At 41.1% G+C, this 22,088-nt stretch overlaps 1 long non-coding RNA gene across 1 annotated transcript; it reads left to right on the forward strand.

Annotated features, from left to right (window-relative positions):
- The first annotated feature begins 16,292 nt into the window (after positions 1 to 16,292).
- On the forward strand, positions 16,293 to 20,268 carry LOC144339415 (uncharacterized). The gene is made up of 2 exons (XR_013414405.1): positions 16,293 to 16,440; positions 18,359 to 20,268. It is a non-coding gene; the product is annotated as an uncharacterized LOC144339415 (long non-coding RNA).
- Positions 20,269 to 22,088: the final 1,820 nt, after the last annotated feature.

Consider the following 22,088-nt stretch of genomic DNA (forward strand, 5'->3'; position numbering starts at 1 on the left):
CATGTGAAGCTGGGTCAACTTTTGATAAACATCTCAGATATTAGGACAAGGTCTGTAAACCCAGGCCCCAGCTAGCTATGGAACAATTACGTAGTACTTCGAAAGTCAGACAAATTTGATCCACTGGTATGTTCTTTGCTCATGTCCCTGTTGTTCTCTCTTGGCATGTAACAAAGTTGTCTTGGGAGTTACAGCTTAATTGTATCTACACTGGACTTTAAAAGGGAATTGACACACCTTTGGGTCCAAATATGGTGGTGGCTACAGTGTCTAACTTCGGAGAACCCCATGTAGAAGTGTGAGATTTGGAGGGATAAAATTGGAGCTGTCTAATAAGCTCCCTACCTCTACACTGGATTTTCCTTTCTGGATAATCATTGAAAGTTCTGGGTTTTATTCTAATAGAAAAGTAATTTTCCCTACCAGCTTCCTGGGCATTTGTAATAAAGATTTTAAGCCAGTTTTCAGCTACAAGTAGTAGAAAACTTCAAGAAAATTAATTTAAACAAGGAAATGAATAAATTCATAGGTAGGGTGGGCTGCAAAAATGCCTGAGTTCGTGACTCAACAAAGTTTTCAGACGTGATGATATTTTCCATCTCTCTCTGTCTCATAGCTTTTGAACATCTTAAGGCTGGCTCCTCAATTTTAGGGGAATTTGGTGTAAGGTTATTGGGTTATATGGGTGTAACCTATATATATTCGGTGTAAGGTAATATGGTGTAAGGTTATTGGGTTATATGGGATTATAAGATAGCTGCCATTAGGAATCAAGGAAATACGCTTTTTTTTTTTTTTTTTTTTTTTAGTGTCCAGCAGGATAGAGCAATCCCATCTCTTCCAAACTTGAAATAAAAGTCCTTTCCTTTTGACTAAGTGGACCAGTGCCCCAGATAGTTCACACTCCCCAGCCCTGGACCAGTAGCAGAATCAAGAGGGAATATCATGAGCTAATTGGCTTAAGCCTGCATCCTGGACCAATCACTGACAATGGGGATGGGATAACCACGCTTGGATCAATAAGAAGCCACCCCCAAACTGGGAATAGGGTCAACTTCCCCTAGGTAACAAGGACTACAAAGAAAAGGGGTAGTGGACACCTAAAAACATTTGGGATCTCTTTGGAAAAGACAGAAAAGGGAATAGATACCAGAGAAGCGATCAGTGGTTGACTAGACTTAACGGTACGGAGCTTTCCATTTAAAGGTTTCTATCCCAGCTTGCACGGAAACTTCTGCCACCCAATCTTTCCACATACAGTTGGAGAGGCTCTTCCCTATGACCTGTGGAAGAATCCAGGGAGCCCCTCAGCCTTAAAGTGTTTTGGAATGTAGTGGCAAGGTGGCCCAGAGAGTACCACCACAAATGGCATGACAACATTCTGTGGCGAGAATGATTGCTGTCCCCTTCAGGCAGCCAATTTAGTGAAGTCACGATACAGAGGAAGAAATAATCCCCCCAGAGGTCTTGCACACAGATATTTTTTTTTTTTTGAGACGGAGTCTCACTCTGTTGCCCAGGCTGGAGTGCAGTGGTGTGATTTCGGCTCACTGCAAGCTCTGCCTCCCGGGTTCACACCATTCTCCTGCCTCAGCCTCCCAAGTAGCTGGGACTACAGGTGCCTGACACCGCACCCGGCTAATTTTTGTATTTTTAGTAGAGATGGGGTTTCACCATGTTAGCCGGGATGGTCTCGATCTCCTGACCTTGTGATCCACCCACCTCAGCCTCCCAAAGTGGTGGGATTACAGGCGTGTTGCGCACAGATTTTAAGATGATTCTCACTTGTGAGAACACTGAGTGATAAATTGAGAAAACTATGGTTCTCATGTTCAAGACTATTTTCCAGTTGTTCACCCTATATTTCCTATTCAATGCCCCTTTACCCACCTTCTCTGCCCCATCCTGTTTTTCCAGATAATTCTCCCGGTCTAGTAACTCCCCTTTCCTTTTGCTCATTATCCCCAACTTTTAGTACTTTCCAGGTGGCCAGCTCTGGACCCTCTATCCTTCAGGCTCAACTTTGTACTATTTCATTTTCTTTGGTGCAATTATCCTCAATAACTGTGAAATCCAGGGCTCAAATCACTAACAACTAAAAGCTAACTTCTCTTTCCAGGCTGGGGATGCTTAGTCATCATATACTTCCTAGAAGGGAAGAAGAAATATTTGCCTTCCCTCCTGGGTGTGAGGAGTAGGGGCAGAGAAAGTTCCCTCCCTCCTAGAATGGGTTTAATCACTCCTTCCATTCCAAAGAAGCAAAGAGAAACAGAAAACAGGTAGTGATGTCACCATATCAAAACTGGTTAAAAACTCATATCCTGTTACCTTTATATTACCATATGTTGTGTCTTGTATGTTCAGAATAATTTCTTATAATTAAGGGAAGAAAATTATGATGTCCTTAGAACTTCATGTGTGTTGGCTTCTGTTCTTCCTCTGTGTGATCATGCCCCAGTGGGCTGGTGGAAAGGATCTGGTGAAAGTGATTTCATTAAAAATTTCTCTTTTATTGTTACATTGTCTGGGCCCTGGTCACAGAATCTCCCCAGCATCCTTAGCTTAGGTGGAATATTGTTACACCGAGCAGCTTGGATATTCTTGTAGTGTGGAAATGCAAAATGAATAAGAAAAAGCAGGTGTGCTTTTATTAGAAAAATCCTTAGACACTACAATGTGCAAGTCAGAGGATTATGGGAAGAAGGGATACCAGAAAAAAAACCCATCTTGCCCTTTGTTGAGCCAACTCTTGAAGCTTTAAGGACTGAAATATTTTTCTGGTGTGCATAGATAAAGACTTAAAGTTTCAGGTTTGCTTGTCTCTTACTAAAAGGAAGAAAAATATTTCTCTGCCTCCCACCTTTAACCACTTCATTTCAGACCACAGAGCTTATTAATATTCAGTGATATGTCTAGGCTTAAACAGATAAAAATAGCCAAGCCTTTCATTTAGAAACAGACTTCTGTAAGCACAAGCTTATTTTCTCTATCGCTGCAAGTATAACTGCCTGTCTCTGCAGATAGATCATCCATCTCCTTCCAGTGACCAGCTTGTGAAATGATGGTCATTGTGACTTATTTTGTTTCATGAAAGGCTGCCTGTTAGCACATTTGTCTGTTTCCCTTTCAACCCTACTTGAACCTGCAACTCCCCCCACCATATTAAAACACGTTAAATATCTGTTAAATATCCCTATATCTGTTAAGAGGAAGATTATTCTCCAGTAAGAGGCAATCCTTGGTCATCCCCAATGTTAGCATTATCTGCACATTATAGAGCTATGCTGTCTGATACAGCAGCTGCTGGTCATGTGAAGATTTACATTTACATTTATTAAAATAAAATAATTCAGTTTCTCAGTTGCACCAGCCACATTTCAAGGGCTCAGTAGTTGCATGTGGCTAGTGACTACTCTACTAGGTGGCACAGAGTATTTCAATTTTTTCAGAAAGTTCTATTAGACAGTACTGCTATAGAAGCTCTACTGAGTAAATGTATCTGTTGACTAAAGAAAAAAAAATCAAGCTTTTAGAGAATTAAAGTTAATTTTATTCAGAAGTCTTACTGAGGTCTATAGACTACGGTCTATAGCCCCAGGGCAGTTCTGTCAGCCTGTTTCAGCACAATATTTTAGCCCACAGCTTATGTACATGTGGTAGGGGTTCTGTACTTGCAAAACCACATAAAACTTGCTCAGAAGTTGTATTAAGGCAGAATCACCTCGAAGTTTGGGTGTAAAAATACATCTGGTTGTAGATTACAGAAGCATAATCACTAACTCTGTCAGATGTTATCTTATGTCCAGGAAAAGGCAAGGACAGGGTCATTTATCTTTTATGAAATGTAGTGACTCAGGCAAAAGACGTGAGGTGGGAGGGAGGTATGTGCTCTCTGTGTTTTGTCTCCAAAACATCTTTCAAAAGAGCTGCACATCATCGTAGAGTCAGAGGCTTTGTGAAATTATAACAGCAAAGGGAAATGAGCAAACATGGCTTCTTTGCTACTTTGTCTCACACGGTATATAGAAAGCCATTTCAAATTCCAGGTTGACTATGACTATTATTTTTATGACCGCTCATGATGTTTAACTAACTATAAGTTTTGTGGGGTTTTTTTGTCAAATGGTTTTGCGGGTTTTTTTTTTTTTTTTTTTTTTGGTCAAATAGTTCATGTTTTTCTTTTCTTTTTTCTTTCTTTCTTTTTTTTTTTTTTTTTTTTTTTTTGAGATGGAGTCTCACTCCATTGCCCAGGCTGGAGCGCAATGGCGCAGGCTCAACTCACTGCAACTTCCACCTCCCAGGCTCATGCCTCAGTCTCCCAAGTAACTGGGACTACAGGCACCTGCCACCACACCGGCTAATTTTTGTATTTTTAGTAGAGACGGTGTTTCACTACTTTGGCCAGGCTGGTCTTGACTCCTGACCTCAAGTGATCTGCCCACCTCAGCCTCCCAAAGTGCTGGGATTACAGGCATGAGGCACCGTGCCCGGCCTCATGTCTTTCAATCTGCAAAAAAAAAAAAAAAAAAAAAAAGACTCTTACATGCACCACTTAAGAGTAATAATCCAAAAACCAGGCAGTCCTTGGTCTAGTTCAGATGTCACCACCACCAGCTGTATGTCTCCCTTAACCTCTGAGTGTAGATTCTTCCCTATAAAATGGAGACAGTGATGTTGCCTGCCCTGCTATTTCATCATCAATAAGCAGGGATTGTGTCTTATGTCTTATTTATCTTTGTAACCATGAAGCTTAAAACAGTGAGTGGTATACAGCTGGTGCTCAATAAATGTTCATTAAGCTAAACAATGAAACAATTTACATGGCTCCCTTTCATTACTTCAACGTGTTCTTTGATATATAACTAGATGGAAGGACTTTATCTGCTAAAATTTGAGGAAAGGTGCCGATGGCAACATAAAACTTAGGCTGAAGAAAACATGTCTAAAGAGGATTTTTAGAAAGTTTTAAGGAAATTACAGCAAAGATCTTGTAAATTCTTGAAAGCTTTCTGAGTCAGTGATGCGATTTAACTGTTACCCTTAGCTGCACCTGGCTTCAAAGCAAGAGTGACCAGGCCTAGTTGTATACGGGTTACAGTTATATGAGAGATTAAAAATAGAACATGTAAATTAATTTCTCAGTATCATTTAAATGATAAAGGATCTTTTTCTATTTTGCCTTCTGTTCCCCACAAGCCTTACTACCTCCAAGTCTGTATGACAGCCATAGTTTTGAGAGGGTTTAGAGAGAGCACAATAACTTCTTGCCCAGTAGATACCGGCACTTTTTCATAGGTATGATATACATGAAGCCACATTTTTAAAATGAACACTCACAAGACAAAACATTGCAGACCACTGACCAATATGCATGTTTAAGTCAGATTTTTTCAAGTAGCGTCTAAATTACTAGGGAAGCAAGCCAACCAGCCAGATGTGTGTGCAGTAGAATTCCAGCTGAGAGAAGCACAGAAGTCAGGCTGTACTGGCAGTGTGGAGGAAGGGTTGGGTTACTCTGGGAAGACGTTCTGGAAAGAAGGACCAAATGTTCAAAACAGATTAGCACCCTGACAGATTGGGAACGGGTTGAAGAATCTTTGGGGCCAAAAGACTATGAGGATTACATTGTTCTTTGCTTTTCTTTGTAAAGTCAGGGCCCAGATGTGCTGCGCTCCAGGGATGAGCTGACCAAGCACATTGCCAGGTCTCAACTCTTCATTTACTTCACAAGGAGATAAAAGTCAGCTCTCTGCAGCTCCTTAGCACAGAAGAACTTGGTTCGGTGTTTGCCATTCATTATATGCCACCTTTGCTTAGGTGGTTTCACGTACACTCATCTTCATTAGGTGATGTTTGGTGGGCCTACGCTCATTTGCATGTTTTACAAGACTTTTGTCATGTCATTGAAGTGGGAAAATGGCCCTGGCTGTCTCTTTTCTAATCTGGCTTCTATATCTTATCATCTTCTTTATTTAATTAAATGGGAGTGATGCACAGATGAGGAGGTCTGGGGCGGTATTCAATTTTCTGTCTGGTATTACTTTGATCTGTTATTGATCATATTCTCAAAATACACTTTAAGGATGGTAGAAAATATACTCTCCAAATGTGGATTGGTGCAGACCAAATTCTATAAATTCAATAAATAACAAATTAATATTCCAAATCCTTTCCCTGCCGCTTTTGTTTTCTTAGGATAGTCATTCCAGATCTGAGTTCCTTTAGGATGTCAGAAGCTCTTTTGCAGACATCAGGCAGCATTTCAAGTCTTCTCATTTCTATGCTAAAACATTATTATGTCCTTTGGCTCCTTAGGTTGCATGGGAGTCTGGATCCTTCTGGCCTAAACCACATAAGTGATTGGTCAGTCTCAAATCTTGAGCATTGTCCCATCCTCTCATCCACCCTTTTCCAAAACACATACAAACACAGCTCATCCTGGGAGACTGTGTGGTCCAGGGAAAGAATAACTGGACAGACAGGGAGTACAGAGGCCTGGGTTCTAGTTGCCAGCAACTAGCGTAGACAACTCTCTCCACTCCTCTGTTTTCTTCAACTGCAAAGTGATAAAGCTGGAATAGGTCATCGATAAGGCACTGCCAGCTATGACATGCCTTAAATCCATGAAGCCTGGAGAATACTAAGGCAAAAACCATAGGGAGGGCAGAACTCATAAAGAGACTGCATCTCCTCATTGCGAATGTAAGAAAATTGGAAGCAGCAGACTTAGGCTTCTCAGTTGGTACTTTTCATCTGGTTTGGAAAGAAATCAGAAAGTAAAAGATAGAAGAAACACTTGCTTAAAACTGCTTCTTTTAATGAATTTCTTTTTTAAAAAATTGCCTTAAGTGTTTCTCCAGAAATAAGAGATTTTTCCTTTCCCACATCTCTGATTCCAGGAAGTTTCTAAGTTCTCTGTGTTGCAGAACATTTGGTAAAGTATTTGACTTATGGCATGGGATGATGACTATGAGAGAGCTATTTTTGGATATTTCTTTTATCTGAAAATCTTTAGGCACACTCTTTTTTTTTTTGGAGATGGAGTTTCGCTCTGTCGCCCAGGCTGGAGTGCAGTGGCGCGATCTCGGCTCACTGCAGGCTTCCCCTCCCGGGTTCACGCCATTCTCCTGCCTCAGCCTCCCGAGTAGCTGGGATTACAAGCACCCACCACCACGCCTGGCTAATTTTTTTGTATTTTTAGTAGAGATGAGATTTCATTGTATTAGCCAGGATGGTCTCAATCTCCTGACCTCGTGATCCACCCGCCTTGGCCTCCCAAAGTGCTGGGATTACAGGCCTGAGCCACTGCGCCTCTCCTATGCACTCTTAAATAGTTTTTAAATGTGTGTGTGTGCATCCATGTCTTAGAATTCATAGTGTATGTAGAGGAAAACGGATTAATTTCTCAAAAAAGTAAAATTTCATAAATTTATCTACTGTGCAAATTAGCAGCATATTCCTTAGTGTCTTCCCTAAGATTCCTCACTGTTTCTGTGTCATATTGCTCCTCCTCCTGTTGTACTGTTCTCCCACTCCTTTGCCCCAACCACATATACCCCAGGGTTTAGAGCAGCAGCTTCTAGACCATTTTCACAGTCTCTGATCCCGGCAGAATGCCTATTGAGTCTTTGGTCTTTATATCATAACCTTTCATTCATTCATCTAATCCAAAAAAATATTTTATATGCCAGACATTTTGCTAGATGTGTCATAAATAAAAGGAAAGGGCCCTGTTCAATCTCTCCACCCAATTGTAGGAGAAACTGACATTAAATAAATAATAGCTGATTATTTTGTTAAAATTATAATAGTGTTACATAGGAGAAGTCACTGTGTCTCAGGAGTGTAGAACGGGAAAACTAATTAGTCAGTGACTGTATGAGAGGAGTGTTAGGGAAGACCCCCCAGAGGAAATGATATTTTCTTAGACTTTAAAGGAAGATGAAGAGTTGTCCAGTTGAAGATAAAGTGGGGTGATGCCTAATGCATTGCTCAATAAATATTTGTTGAATGAATTTGTAAACAAAACTTCCAGCAAGCATTATGGGCATTGATTATGCGGCTAATCGTAGTAGTCAGCATGTATAAGAAGGTAAAAACTACGTATATTTTAGGACCAGGCAGCTCTTATTCATTCTGGCAGTGACATGGAACTGAGAAAGGCCAGCTGACCTAAAGAGATCAAACTTTTGACCTTGCCCTATTTAATCCAGGACCGTAAACCACTGTGGTAACTAGACACAGACAATTGTAATATTTGAATACTTCAAAAGCCTTAAAAAGGAAGAATATTGAGTCTCTTGTGAAAATACTCCTGATCACAATGTTTGCATTACAAACTGAAATCCAATGGAATAAACCCTGGCTGGCCTATGAGGTAAAACTATCATATTTTTCATAATGGCTGTGTAAACTCATTATAAAATCATAATTTTGAGGTTTCATACCCATCATGGTTCAAGATAAGTTAGTTTTGGCAAAATGCATCTTCTTGGCTTTAGAGACTGTGATCCATCTTTGTGGCATCAAAGAAGGGGAGCATAAGTGTTGACTGGAATCCCAAACTTTTCACCTTCCTTTGATGCCAAGCCAAGCCTAAGCTTTCATCAAAAGTACATAAATTTTTTACATGGTGTAATGAGGAGTTTGTAGCATAATTTGCAACATAGGTTGCTTTACTTGAATGGTTTTTCCCTTCCTGGATCCTTTTTCCTGACCTGAGAGAATGAAAATAAATCTCACATCATCTTCACCAATTTTCTCTTCATCCCACCTGGATGTGCGTCCTCTTAGGTTACCAACTGCCCAACAAATACGTCAACTGCAAGATATTCTATCAAGCAATTCACTACTTCCTCCCATCTCAATCTTCGGGCTGCGCATATGGAAATGAACATTTCATTATGACCGTATGACCTACAGATCTCCCTCCCTCTCACTCCCTATCATCTCTCCCAGGGAGGCAATCAAAATGAAATGATTTTAAGATTCTAGCACTCCCAACTCTAAGGTAAATAGCATCTGACGTCCTCATTAAGTCTATATTCAGTTTTTAGGTCTTCTGGTTGAAAGAAGAATAATCTAGAAGGACAACTAATATTTAAAAAGGTCTTTCCCCTAAAATTTAATATTGTAGGTGGTAGTACTTTTTTGGACAGCACAGACTTGGTTTGGAAATCCAAAAATAACAAAAGGTGGTTTAATTTTCTTACCCCATGTCAAGTTTTACCTGTTTTTTGTTTGTTTGTTTGTTTGTTTTAATTCTCAAAATAGGGATAGAAAATGTTGTGGTATGAAAAACTATGAAAGATCTTACCTCTGAAAAAAACTCCATTTGAATGAACCCTAATTTAATGGGCAGGTGAAAGGTCAGCAACCTAGAAAACTGGAGCATAGTCACGGAATTTACAAACCCTCTAACATTACTGGGCCTAAATTTCACCTGTATGTAAAGTGGAAAATAGTGGTCCCCAGCCCTTTCCAGAGTTTTAATGAAATAGTCTATTGCTTTAAATTAAAGACACATCTGCTAGGTTCCTTTACCAGCATCAGAGTTGATGTTCAAACATATTATTTCAAAATTATTCTGCGAAATGTTGAGGGTATCTGTCTTTAAAGTGCTGTTGTGAAAGTATATTGTTGAATTTGTAACTGACAGCTAGAAAGCGATATAAATCTTGCAAGTTGCACTGAGGTCTTTCTAGAGGAAAATCATCCAGCAATCATGAACTCCTGTATTATCTGTCACTATCTCATAAGTCACATGATTTGAAGAGAAGATCATTCGGAGCAGTGGAAAAATGAAATCAGACATAGCTGCTACCTCAGATTGAAGAGATGTCCTCTCTGATTCTTTAAAGCATTCCCTGTTCTCCTACCCACCTCCTCTGTTGTCTGCAGGACTCAAAAAGATAAGTTTATAGTGAGATAAGAATCCTCCAACTTACATATTAGAGCTTCTGCAATTAAGGAAAAAGAGAAATCAGGCTGGGCACCATGGCTCATGCCTGTAATCCCAGCACTTTGGGAGGCTGAGGCAGGTGGATCACCTGAGGTCAGGAGTTTGAGAGCAGCCTGGCCAACATAGCAAAACCCCATCTCTACTAAAACTACAAAAGTCAGCTGGGTGTGGTGGTGGGTGCCTGTAATCCCAGCTACTCAGGAGACTGAGGTAGGAGAATTCCTTGAACCCAAGAGGCAGAGGTTGCAGTGAGCCGAAATGGCACCGCTGGACTCCAGCCTGGGTGACAGAGTGATACTCTGTCTCAAAAAGAAAAAAAGAAAAAGAAAAATCTGTGGGTGAAGACAGATGGAATGGCATACCTTGGAGTAGCATTTGCTAATTCAAACCATACTAAGGTTGTCAGCACAGAGGGGAGTCCATCTGCTATGTAGATGAGAGAATGGGACCAGGAAAGTCAGGAAAACAAAGCCATGATTCTTTCAACTTTTTGGCACTTTAATAAATGAATGGCGTGTCCTGTCTTCTCCATGAACTCAGCAAAGCTACAACTAAGCACCTCACCTTGAAAGTTCACCATGTGCCCACTTTAACCTATGGATGGGCCCCTTGGCCCTCTACCTTTTCAGTGTCCTCAACTGCGTAAGCTTCCTGTGCTGCACTGACTGCTGTAACCAGGCGATGTTTTGGGAGCTTCAATGTCTCGTCTAGCACATGACCTGAGGCTGTAGCATGTTCTTTCAAGTTTTATCGCTAAAGAGGTCTCATTCGACTTCCTCTGACTGATCAGGCCAGTGTTTTCAGCTACCTGGCCCTTCTAAGTCAGGGTCACTAGAGTATCAGGAGGTTTGTAACTTCTTCATTGGTGTCTTGTGTTTTCCTGTCTTTGAACTTGAGGAAAGCTGGCTCTGGATGTTCACAACATCAACCAAACAATGAAAACCACAGCACCCTACAGGAAATTCTGCATTTCTCTCAAAACATGCAAAACACAAAATTGGGTGGAACCATAGAAGGTTATGGATAACTCACTACAGTTTGGACTTTCAAAGGTAAATGTAATATTTGACTCATGGCTGTTACTTCTGGGAGATTTTTCAGGAGAGATACCTATGTTTCTGAAAGTCTGTATGCTTGCCTTTATTTTTTCTAACTTACTATTAATTCTTGTCAATTCTGGTCATTTTGGTTAAACTCGTTTCTACTGTCACTTGTTCATGCTGTCCACTAATAAAAACAGTGATTTTTAGACTGTGCTTCATGGAGCCCTAGGGGCCCGAGAAAGCATTTCAGGAGCTATTTTGGGGCCAGGGAGAGGCTGAATGAGTCAGGAACCAGATCACACTGTTTCTGTCACCAAATACAAACACACACACACACACACAAACATACACACACAGATACAATACCAAATACAAAATGAGGCACAAAGTCCAATAAAAATAATCCCTTGTGTATACTATATATACATATGTTTTATATATGCATATATATACATGTGTATGTATATATTCATATGTATATATGGTATATATAATATATACTATGAGGTTGTATATATACTATGCCTCATATAGTATATATACAACATCTATAGTGTATGTATATATATACACACTCTGTGTGTGTATATATATATTTGTTTTGAAACAATGAAACTCTATATAAAACTTTGGAGAAAAGAGTTCTTTAATTAAAATGAGTTTGAAAAATCTCTGGGTTGACTATCCAAAACTGTGTATACTGTTGAATACAATCCATGAAATCCTAAGTAATATACTAGTAGAGAACAGAATTGTCAAGATTGCATTCCTTTTGGTTAAGTTCTGTGTGCATTAGAAAGAATTGAGTACAGACAAAAAACCATGCTCATTCATTTAGACATTCATTCTGCTACTATTTATTGACATTTTTTTTGTATGTGTTCCAGGCCCTGGGAAAACTAACCTACTTTTGTGAGATACTGTTGTTCTACCTGTAATGTGAGTGAACAAATCGTAATAAGGACAAATACAAGTTTTTAAATGTTTACCATATTTTCTCATTTGTTTCTTTCATCAAGCATTCAATCTGCTGGGTAATTATTATTATCTGCTTGCTTCAAATAAGGAAAGTGAACCTCAGAGAAATGAAGCAATTTTTTCGTGATCACTCATCCAGTGAATAGTCTTTCAACTCTTTCCTAACCCTCTCCAGCTTGTCAGTTTAGCTGTGGAATCTCAGACAGGGCACACTGCCTCTGAGCTCAGCTGAATCACAATAAAATATATGTAATATCTTTCCTATCTCATACGTTTGCAAAACTTTAAATGAGCTAACATGTGATAGTGCTTTTCAAGGCAAAAACCAAACCACATTATACTGGTACTAGTTGATGAATTATTTTTACTGGACTTTGTGCTTGATTTTTGTACTTTGGGCTTTGCTAATCAGAAGGTCAGAATCAATCATTATACAACTATGGATCAAAAGCAAGGCATGGGCAGTTGAAAAGACCACAAGTTAAAACGATGCTTCTCAAAATATCTGGGGTTAAAAACCAGCTAGTTATTTCAAATTCCCAGTTCCTCATGGATGAATACACAAAGTATAAACAACTCTTTTCTTGTCATTAGCTTTAAGGGATTTTAAATTATTGCAACATTCTAAATGCGATTCTCAATTTCGGTATGAATCTTGTCATGAACTGAGAAGAAACAGTTGTCAGTAGTCTGTGAACACACTTTCCACAGTACTGGGTTAGGATATCTGCAAATTGGTTGAAGTTTCAATTTTCAAAATTCTGTACAGAGTTGTCCTTGAACCTACCAATAAGAACAAAAAATCAGCCCCCAAAAAAAGAGAATAGGAGAAGAAAAAAGTTCTTCATACACTGTATCAGGTTCCCTAGTCTAGAGAAATATAAAGGGGAAATTTTGTCCCAAAGCAGTCATTTCACGATTTATGTAATAGAGATGCTCCAACCAAGGACACCATAAAACCAATTTGTATAAAGCAGGTTTTATGTATATCCATCACAAAACTCCTCTAAATGCTTCAACTAAAATTGAGATATAGTTGAAAGATTTTGCTTTCTCCTCTATAGAGTGAGAGGTTATATTAATATTCCTTCTAATATTTTGTGCTTTTGCATTGGAAGCTAACCCTGTGCCTAGGTATTATAACAAGCCAGCAGAATTTCTCTGGTAGGAACTTTCTGCCCAGAGACCTCTGTTCTATTGCTTTTCCCTTGCTGTTACTCACAACTGCATGTAACAATCTCATACCTTAGTTATCTTCTTTTTTTTCCTGCCATTTAGAATGTCTAGTAGAGCTGCAAATGGCATGTCAAATTTTATCAGGAGATGGCATTGACTGATGTGTGCAGCAAACACCCCTGAGTTAGACACTTTGAGTCATGTGCAATGAGCAGTTCAGTACTTAACGCTTCACAAAGCTCAAAGCTGTTTAAATGAAACGTGTATTTTTGGCTTTTGGTAGTCTATGCTGCTGTTGTAGAAGGTTATAGTTAGCAGGTTTAGGAAATATATTTTTGGGCTTTCTAGAGTGAGTAATTTGAATGGTACCAGCAGCAATTCTTTGTGAGCTGAAGACTTGATGCAGTCTCTTAGGAACTGTCCTTTTAGAAGTAAGAGCGGGTTCTTAGAGGCCACATCCTGCCTTTCAGATAGAGCTATCAGTTTCTCCGAGGAATAGTTCCTTTCATCCTACACATAAGTAGATAGTGAGAATAATTAGCACGATTGAAACCGCCTTTGCAAAATTATGACTGAGACAGTGAAAGAGATCTAACTTAACTGACTCCATCTTGCTTCTCACCTCCATGCTGTCCTTGTTCATTCCTGGGCATAGGACGAACTAACTTTGGGAGAAATTTAGTTTATAGTTTTAAAAAAAGATGGTTACAGCCCTTTCTCAAAGACCTCCTTCCTGCCTGGGGACTAGACCAACATTAGCCACAAGATTAGAAATTCTGAATTTAGGAGTCATAAAGCTGGAGGCTACAAGAATCTGACCCTCCCCAAACTGCTCCTAAGATCAGGGCTTGAGATACTTTGCAGACCCTGCACTTGATGGATCAGCTGGCACCGCCCAGATCAATAAACTGGCTCATCTGATCCTATGGCCCCCATCCAGGAACTGACTCAGCACAAGAAGACAGCTTCCACTCCCTATGATTTCATCCCTGTCAACCAGCACTCCTGGCTCACTGGCTTCCCCCGACCCATCAAGTTATCCTTAAAAACTCTGCTCCCTGAATGCTCAGGGAGATTGATTTGGTAATAATAAAACTCCAGTCTCCCACACAACCGGCTCTGTAAATTACTCATTCTCTATTGCAATTTCCCTGTCTTGATGAATCAGCTCTATCTAGGCACCCGGCAAGGTGAACCCCTTGGGTGGTTACACTAGCACTGGTTTTTGTTTGCCACTGCAGCATGAATTATGGTTTTTTAATGGCAATAGAAATTTTTTTTACTGCTCTTTATTTTATTTATTTATTTTTTTTAAGATGGAGTCTCGCTCTGTCGCCAGGCTAGAGTGCAGTGGCCTGATCTCGGCTCACTGCAACCTCTGTCTCCCAGGTTCAAGCGATTCTCCTGCCCCAGCTTCCTGAGTACCTGGGACTACAGGCTCCCGCCACCATGCCCAGCTAATTTTTGTATTTTTAGTAGAGATGGGGTTTCAGCATGTTGGCCAGGATGGTCTTGATCTCTTGACCTCGTGATCTGCCAGCCTCAGCCTCCCAAAGTGCTGGGATTACAGGCGTGAGCCACCGCCCTTCCGACTTTTCTATTGTACCACGCTGATGGCAAGGAAGGGCAGTAGGAAAGCCTGCCGAGGAAAGTGAGGACTGGCCTGCATATTCTTAAGCACTGTGGGACACTGTTCTGTTGACATTGCCCACCCCATTGCTTTCTCGGGGAGGGATGAGTCACAGCCAGATGACCAGCTTCTGGTCATCTACTGTACCACGTATGCAGAGGGAAGACACACTCCCAGAGAAGAAAATGCTGGGAAAAAGAGACCGCAGCCTTTGTATGGTGGCTCAATGTAAGTCCTTCTTGACATGTCCAGGTGTACAACTCCTCTTTGGGGTTGGAGGGCTTTGCTTTTGAGGGTGTAGATTGGGGTGTGGGGAAGTGGTGAAGTGATGTGAAACTGGAGGTCTGGAGCTCCCCCTAGAGGCCAAATGTATTTTACCCTGACTCAAGAAAGCCTGGAGCTGGAAGTCTGGAGGCTTGGCTCATCAAACTTAAAGTAAGAGTAAGAATCAGCAGTATTGTCAGCACTACCCCGGGAAGGGAGAGATACGAAACCTAGTGAACAGTGCAGGTCCAGAATCCTTTACATGAAGTTCTAAAACTCAAACAACTTTGAAAACGGAAACTCTTTTGAGACCCATTTGGCAACAATGTTTACCTGCAATATGAGGACATAGTCTTTATTATCTTAATGTATTTTTATATTTTATGACAGATATATTAATGTGTTTAATCATGAGAGGCTGCCCGTATTCCTACTAAGAATGTTAAAAGGTAGAGTTCCCACTAGGGATGTTTTAATGTACAGTATATGAACTGTTTACTTCTCTCAAATCTTAACAATTCAGAAATCTGAACTACATCTGGACCCAATCAGCCAAAGAACTATAGGCCTGTGTATTATAATGCTCACTACTGTGTGGGCCTCAATCACAGCTCAACCTGTGCCATGCGAGTTTGAACAAGTGGCTTACTGGCTGGAAGGCTCAACTTCTTCTTTAGTAAGATGGAGATATTACTAGTTTAGATATTAAATGAGTTTACGCACAGTGTTCAGCCCAGGACCTGGCAAATAGTAAACATCTAATAGTGTTAGTGATTATCATCATACTTTGTTATTATTGCTTAATCTGAGAAAGTGCATACCTCACTTTACTCTGATTCACAGTCACCAAAGAGTCATTTGACTACCAGTCACCAGGTCCACTGTTACTAGGAAGGTGAAATCTTGAATGATGAACATGAGCTTTTGGGCCACTGATGATCCATTATAAATCAATAATTTGATATTCTAGATCCTATCATAATCTCTTACCTAGAAAAATCAAACCAAACGAAAATCAGAGATACCCTTGGTTCTAAGACACACCTATACACCTACAACCTTACTGGTTGCAAGCAGGCTTTAGTTACAGCCAACCAGACAGCCAAGAGCATTTTCAAGGTGGGAAAACTAAGGCAAAGAAATAGAATAATTTTTTTTTGACATGAGCACAATAATTGAATGTGGGTCTTGGCTAATGGTTTGTCATTAGTTTACAATGATCCAAAAATCTAGAATAAAATTTTTTTTGTTTATTTGTTTTTGACACAGAGTCTCACTCTGTCCCCCAGGCTGAACTGCATTGGCACGATCTCGGCTCACTGCAACCTCTGCCTCTTGGGTTCAAGCGATGCTCCTGCTTCAGCATCCCTGAGTAGCTGGGACTACAGGTGAGTGCCACCACTCCCAGTGAAATTTTGCATTTTTAGTAGAGACGGGGTTTCACCTTGTTGGCCAGGCTGGTCTCAATCTCCTAACCTCAGGTGATTCGCCTGCCTCAGCCTCCTAGAGTGCTGGGATTACAGGTGCGAGCCACTGCACTTGGCCTAGAATAAAATTTTCTAAAATGTTGTACATAAAATACTAGTGCTGTAAGAATAAAAAAATTTCCCCAAATTATTTAAAAATGAAACCCTTCTTTCAGGGAATATTTATTAACACCCACAGAATTTGTGTTAGATAGAGTGTACCTGGGGGAATACTGTTTCAGAGAGTATCAACTTCTGTTTATAATTCAGGCAGATAATTCTTGGCTATTAGGTAATTTCAAGCATGTCAAAATTTATTTTTTTTATTTTATTTTATTTTTTTGAGACGGAGTCTCGCTCTGTCGCCCAGGCTGGAGTGCAGTGGCCTGATCTCAGCTCACTGCAAGCTCCGCCTCCCGGGTTCACGCCATTCTCCTGCCTCAGCCTCCCGAGTAGCTGGGACCACAGGCGCCCGCCAGCTCGCCCGGCTAGTTTTTTGTATTTTTTAGTAGAGACGGGGTTTCACTGTGTTAGCCAGGATGGTCTCGATCTCCTGACCTTGTGATCCACCCGTCTCGGCCTCCCAAAGTGCTGCGATTACAGGCTTGAGCCACCGCGCCCGGCCCCAAAATTTATTTTTTAAAAAATAAAATAATCACTCATCTGAATGTATAATGAATACATATCAAATATTTTATTTAATACATTAATGAAGAAATCAGTAAGATGTTAAAACTGATTCAAAAATAATCTGAAGAATAGACATATATAGGCACTCAGCAATACAGGAATGAATTTACTAATTGATGCAGAACTATTTAATATCTATAGGACAATAAAATTTAACGTTTGAAATGATCTTTCCAGCCGGGCGTGGTGGCTCACGCCTGTAATCCCAGCACTTTGGGAGGCCGAAGCGGGTGGATCACTTGAGGTCAGGAGTTTGAGACCAGCCTGGCCAATATGGTGACACCGTCTCTACTAAAAATACGAAAATTTGTTGGTCGTGGTGGTGGGCACCTGTAGTCCCAGCTACTCAGGAGGCTGAGGCAGGAAAATCGCTTGAGCCCGGGAGGCAGAGGTTGCAGTGAGCTGAGATTGCGCCACTTCACTCCAGCCTGGGCGACAAACAAGACTCCATCTCAAAAATAAAAATAAAGTCTTTCCTACAAGGCATGCATCAACTATATACCAATTAGACAAAATGCATTTGTATTTCTAAAGAGAAGAATTATTTGCATCACCCTGTTTCTCCAACTAAAAAAGTGATTAAAACAGTGATGGGGATCAGGACATGCTACAATATGGCACCTTTGCAAATGAGATATATAAATACGTTGGTATGCTCTTCTCTTGTTAATCCGTATTGTTACAGGTGCTCCAGCAAGTGAGGCTACAATCCATAGAAAGAGAAGATGTACCATGTGACTTTGAACAAGTGACTCACTGGTTCTAAGGCTCAGCTTCTTCTTTAGTAACATGTGGCTATCAGCAGTTCAGATATTAAGAGAGATTATGCAGTGTTCAGCCCAGGGCCTGGGAAATAGTAAACAGCCTTGTCAAAGCAAGGCGACTATTCCTTTAGAATCAGATAACTCCCTGGTTTTCCACTAGGTAACAATGAGCATTCCAGTGAACGCACACTGCAGTAGGCAGAATAGTGCCCCTCCAGCCCCACATCCCAAGACATCTATGTCCTAATTCCCAAAACCTATTAATATGTTATTGTGGCCAGAATTGGTGGGTTCTTGGTTTGACTGACTTCAAGAATGAAGCCACTGACGCCTGTGGTGAGTGTTACAGTTCTTAAAGATGGTGTGTCCGGCGTTTGTTCCTTCAGACATTCAGATGTGTCTGGACCTTCTTCCTTCTGGTGGGTTCATGGTCTCACTGACAGAAGTGAAGCTGCAGACCTTTGCAGTGAGTGTTACAGCTCTTCAAGTCAGCGCGTCTGGAGTTGTTCCTTCTTCCCTGTGAGTTCGTGGTCTCGCTGACTTCAGGAGTGAAACTGCAGACCTTCGCGGTGTCACAGCTCATAAAGGTGGCATGGATCCAAACAGTAAGCAGCAGCAAGATTTATTGTAAACAGTGAAAGAGCAAAGCTTCCACAGCGTGGAAGGGAACCCAACCAAGTTGGCACTGCTGGCTCGGGCAACCTGCTATTATTCCCTTATCTGACCCCACCCACATCCTGCTGATTGGTCCATTTTTCAGAGAGCTGATTTGTCCATTTTGACAGAGTGCTGATTGGTGTGTTTACAATCCCTGAGCTAGACAGAGTGCTAGACAGAAAAGTTCTCCAAGTCCCCACTAGGTTAACTAGATATAGAGTACTGATTGGTATATTTACAAACCTTGAGCTAGACACAGGGTGCTTATTGGTGTATTTACAATCCCTGAGCTAGGCACAGAGTGCTGATTGGTGCATTTACAATCCTCTAGCTAGACATAAAAGTTCTCCAAGTCCCCATTAGATTAGCTAGACACAGAGCACTGATTGGTGCATTTACAAACCTTGAGCTGGACACAGAGCACGATTGGTGTATTTACAATCCTTTAGCTAGACACAGAGGGCTAGACAGAAAAGTTCTCCAAGTCCCCACTAGGTTAGCTAGATACAGAGCACTGACTGGTGTATTTACAAACCTTGAGCTAGACCCAGGGTGCTGATTGGGGTATTTACAATCCCTTGGCTAGACGTAAAGGTTCTCCAAGTCCCAGCTAGACTCAGGAGCCCAGCTGACTTCACCTAGTGGATCCCGCACCCGGGCCGCAGGCGGAGCTGACTGCTAGTCTGGGGCCCTGCCTGCACTCCTCAACCCTTGGGCGATTGATGGGACCTGTCACCGTAGTTCAGGGGGTGGTGCTTGTCTGGGAGGCTTGGGCCCTACAGGAGCCCAAGGCGGTGGGGGAGGCTTGGGCATGGAGGACTGTGGGCTGCAGGTCCAGAGCCCTGCCCCATGGGGAGGCAGCTGAGGCCTGGGGAGAATTTGAGCACAGTGCCTGCGAGCCAGCACTGCTGGGGGACCCTGTGCACCCTCTGCAGCTGCTGGCCCAGGTGCTAAGCCCCTCACTGCCCAGGGCCAGCGGTGCCAGCTGCTCCGAGTGTGGGGCCCACCGAGCCCATGCCCACCTAGAACTCATGCTAACCCATGAGTGCCTCACGCAGCCCCGGTTCCCACCCGCGCCTCTCCCTCCACACCTCCCTGCAAGCAGAGGGAGCTGGCTCTGGCCTCTGCCAGCCCAGAGAGGGGCTCCCACAGTGTCATGGCGGGCTGAGGGGCTCCTCAAGCACTGCCAGAGTGGATGCCAAGGCCGAGGAGGCGCCAAGAGTTAGGGCTGCTAGCATGTTGTCACCTCTCATTATGTTACATGGAAAAGGGGAATGAAGGTTGTAGATGAAATTCAGTGCTAATCTAATGACTTTAAAATAAGGAAATTGTCCTGGTTTATCCAGATGGACTCAGTGTAACCACAAGTGTCCTTTAAAATAGAAAAGGGGGGCAGAGGGAGAGGTCATAGTCAGAGAGAGACATGAAGATACCACACTGCTGGCTTTGAAAATAGAAGACGAGGCCACAAACCAAGGAATACAAGCAACCTCTAGAAGCTGGAGAGACAAGAAAATGGATTTTCCCCTACAGCCTTCGGAAGAAATGAGGCTCTACCAACACCTTGATTTTAGCTTAGTGAGACCCAGTTCAGACTTCTCACCTCCAAAGGTATAAAATAATAAATTTGTGTTGTTTTGATCTACTAGGTTTATGGTGTTGGGGCTCAGAAAACACTACCCAAAAGTATTAAGAAATGAAAGAGCATGGGAGGGCCTCAGAAGCAAGAAGGTCCTTGTGACCTTCGCCTACTTTTCTGCTTGAGAACTGATCAAAAAAGAAATTCTCTAACCTAACTTGCCTGAAAATATTTCATAAGATGCTCATTCCAGAGGGGTCCTGCCCAATACTTGGGGGAAAGAAATGCTATAGAGAGAGGCCAAGAAGAATCTGAGCAGACAGGTCTTGCCAGGTTTTCCATCTCAGTCTATTATCATTAGATCATACCCTTTTGTCCAGTCACATTTCTACACAGTTGTCCATTCTTCATCAAACCTAAGCATAAAAATAGACCGTTTCCTATGGGTGTTTGGGTCTTCACTTCTTTTTCTTTTTCTTTTTCTTTTTCTTTTTTTTTTTTTTTTTTTTGAGACAGAGCCTTACTTTGTTACCCAGGCTGGAGTGCAGTGGCTCGATCTTGGCTCCCTGCAACCTGTGTTTCCTGGGTTCAAGCAATTATCATGCCTCAGCCTCCCAACATAGCTGGAATTATAGGCATGCACCAGCATGCCTGGCTAATTTTTGTAATTTTATTAGAGACGGGGTTTCAGCATGTTAGCCAGGCTGGTCTTGAACTCCTGTCCTCAAGCAATCTGCTTGCCTTGGCCTCCTTAGTGTTGGGATTACAGGCATGAGCCACTGCACTTGGCCCCTGGGTCTTCATTTCTGAAGGCTCCTGTATCATTATTAAACTTTGATTAAGTAATTTGTTATGCTTTTCTCTTGCTAACTTTTCTTTTGTTATAGGAGTATCCAATTTGACCCTTATGATGGATGAGGAAAAGTATCACATTTTCCCGCCTCTACAGTGGTAATTTGTCATGGTAGTTAAGAGAAAACCAATAGAGACACCAAGTAATCTCTGTGCCCATTTCAAAGTATTTTATAAACTTTCCTAATAAAAGTACCAAACTTTGTAAAAGTGAATTTAAAAACTTACAAAACTTCTTTAAATACTTAAAATTTACAATGTAAAATAGTGCATGAGACTATAGATAAAAGGACTTAAATTATTTATCAAATAGGAAAATTATAAGCAAAGTAAAAAGAAGTAATTAAAAATATTTGGCTAAGATTATGAAACAATCTAGAAGTCTCTTCAGACTTTTAACAGAGATGAGGTTTTAATCTTTTCTTATAGAATTAGTAAACACTTGATCATACTATAAATGTCTGCTAAAGAGCCTTCCCTAGAGGTTGAGATAGATCCTATATTTGAGGACTTTTGCCTAGATTAGGTAGTCATGTGGTACTGCTCTAAATTCAATATCCTCTGCCTACAACTCGGTGAGGATTTTGTTGTTTTGCAAATCATCATATTTTAGGAACAAGTGAATTTTTTTACCAAAGGGGATTTAGCTAACTGTGAATTCTTCAAGGGCTCACTTTGCAAATAGTATTAGTTGTGCCATCCATTGCTTGAGAAAGGTCATTCTTCCAGCTGGCTTAATGGAAAGAAAGGCTTCTATAAATGATTGTGTAGCAGAGTGGTATGTAAAGTACAGTTGATTCTTGAGTAACACAGGTTTGAACTGTGTGGGCCCTCTTAATGCAATTTTTTTTCAATAAATATATTAGAAAATTTTTTGGAGATTTGCAACAAAAAATCAACTTCCTTGCCTACCATAAGGGTCAAAGTGGATATTCCTATAACAAAAGACAGGTTAGCAAGAGAAAAGCATAACACATTTATCTAATTAAAGTTTTACATGATGCAGGAAACTTCAGAAATGAAGACCC

Source organism: Macaca mulatta, chromosome 2, assembly GCF_049350105.2.
Source record: "Macaca mulatta isolate MMU2019108-1 chromosome 2, T2T-MMU8v2.0, whole genome shotgun sequence".
Taxonomy (NCBI): domain Eukaryota; kingdom Metazoa; phylum Chordata; class Mammalia; order Primates; family Cercopithecidae; genus Macaca; species Macaca mulatta.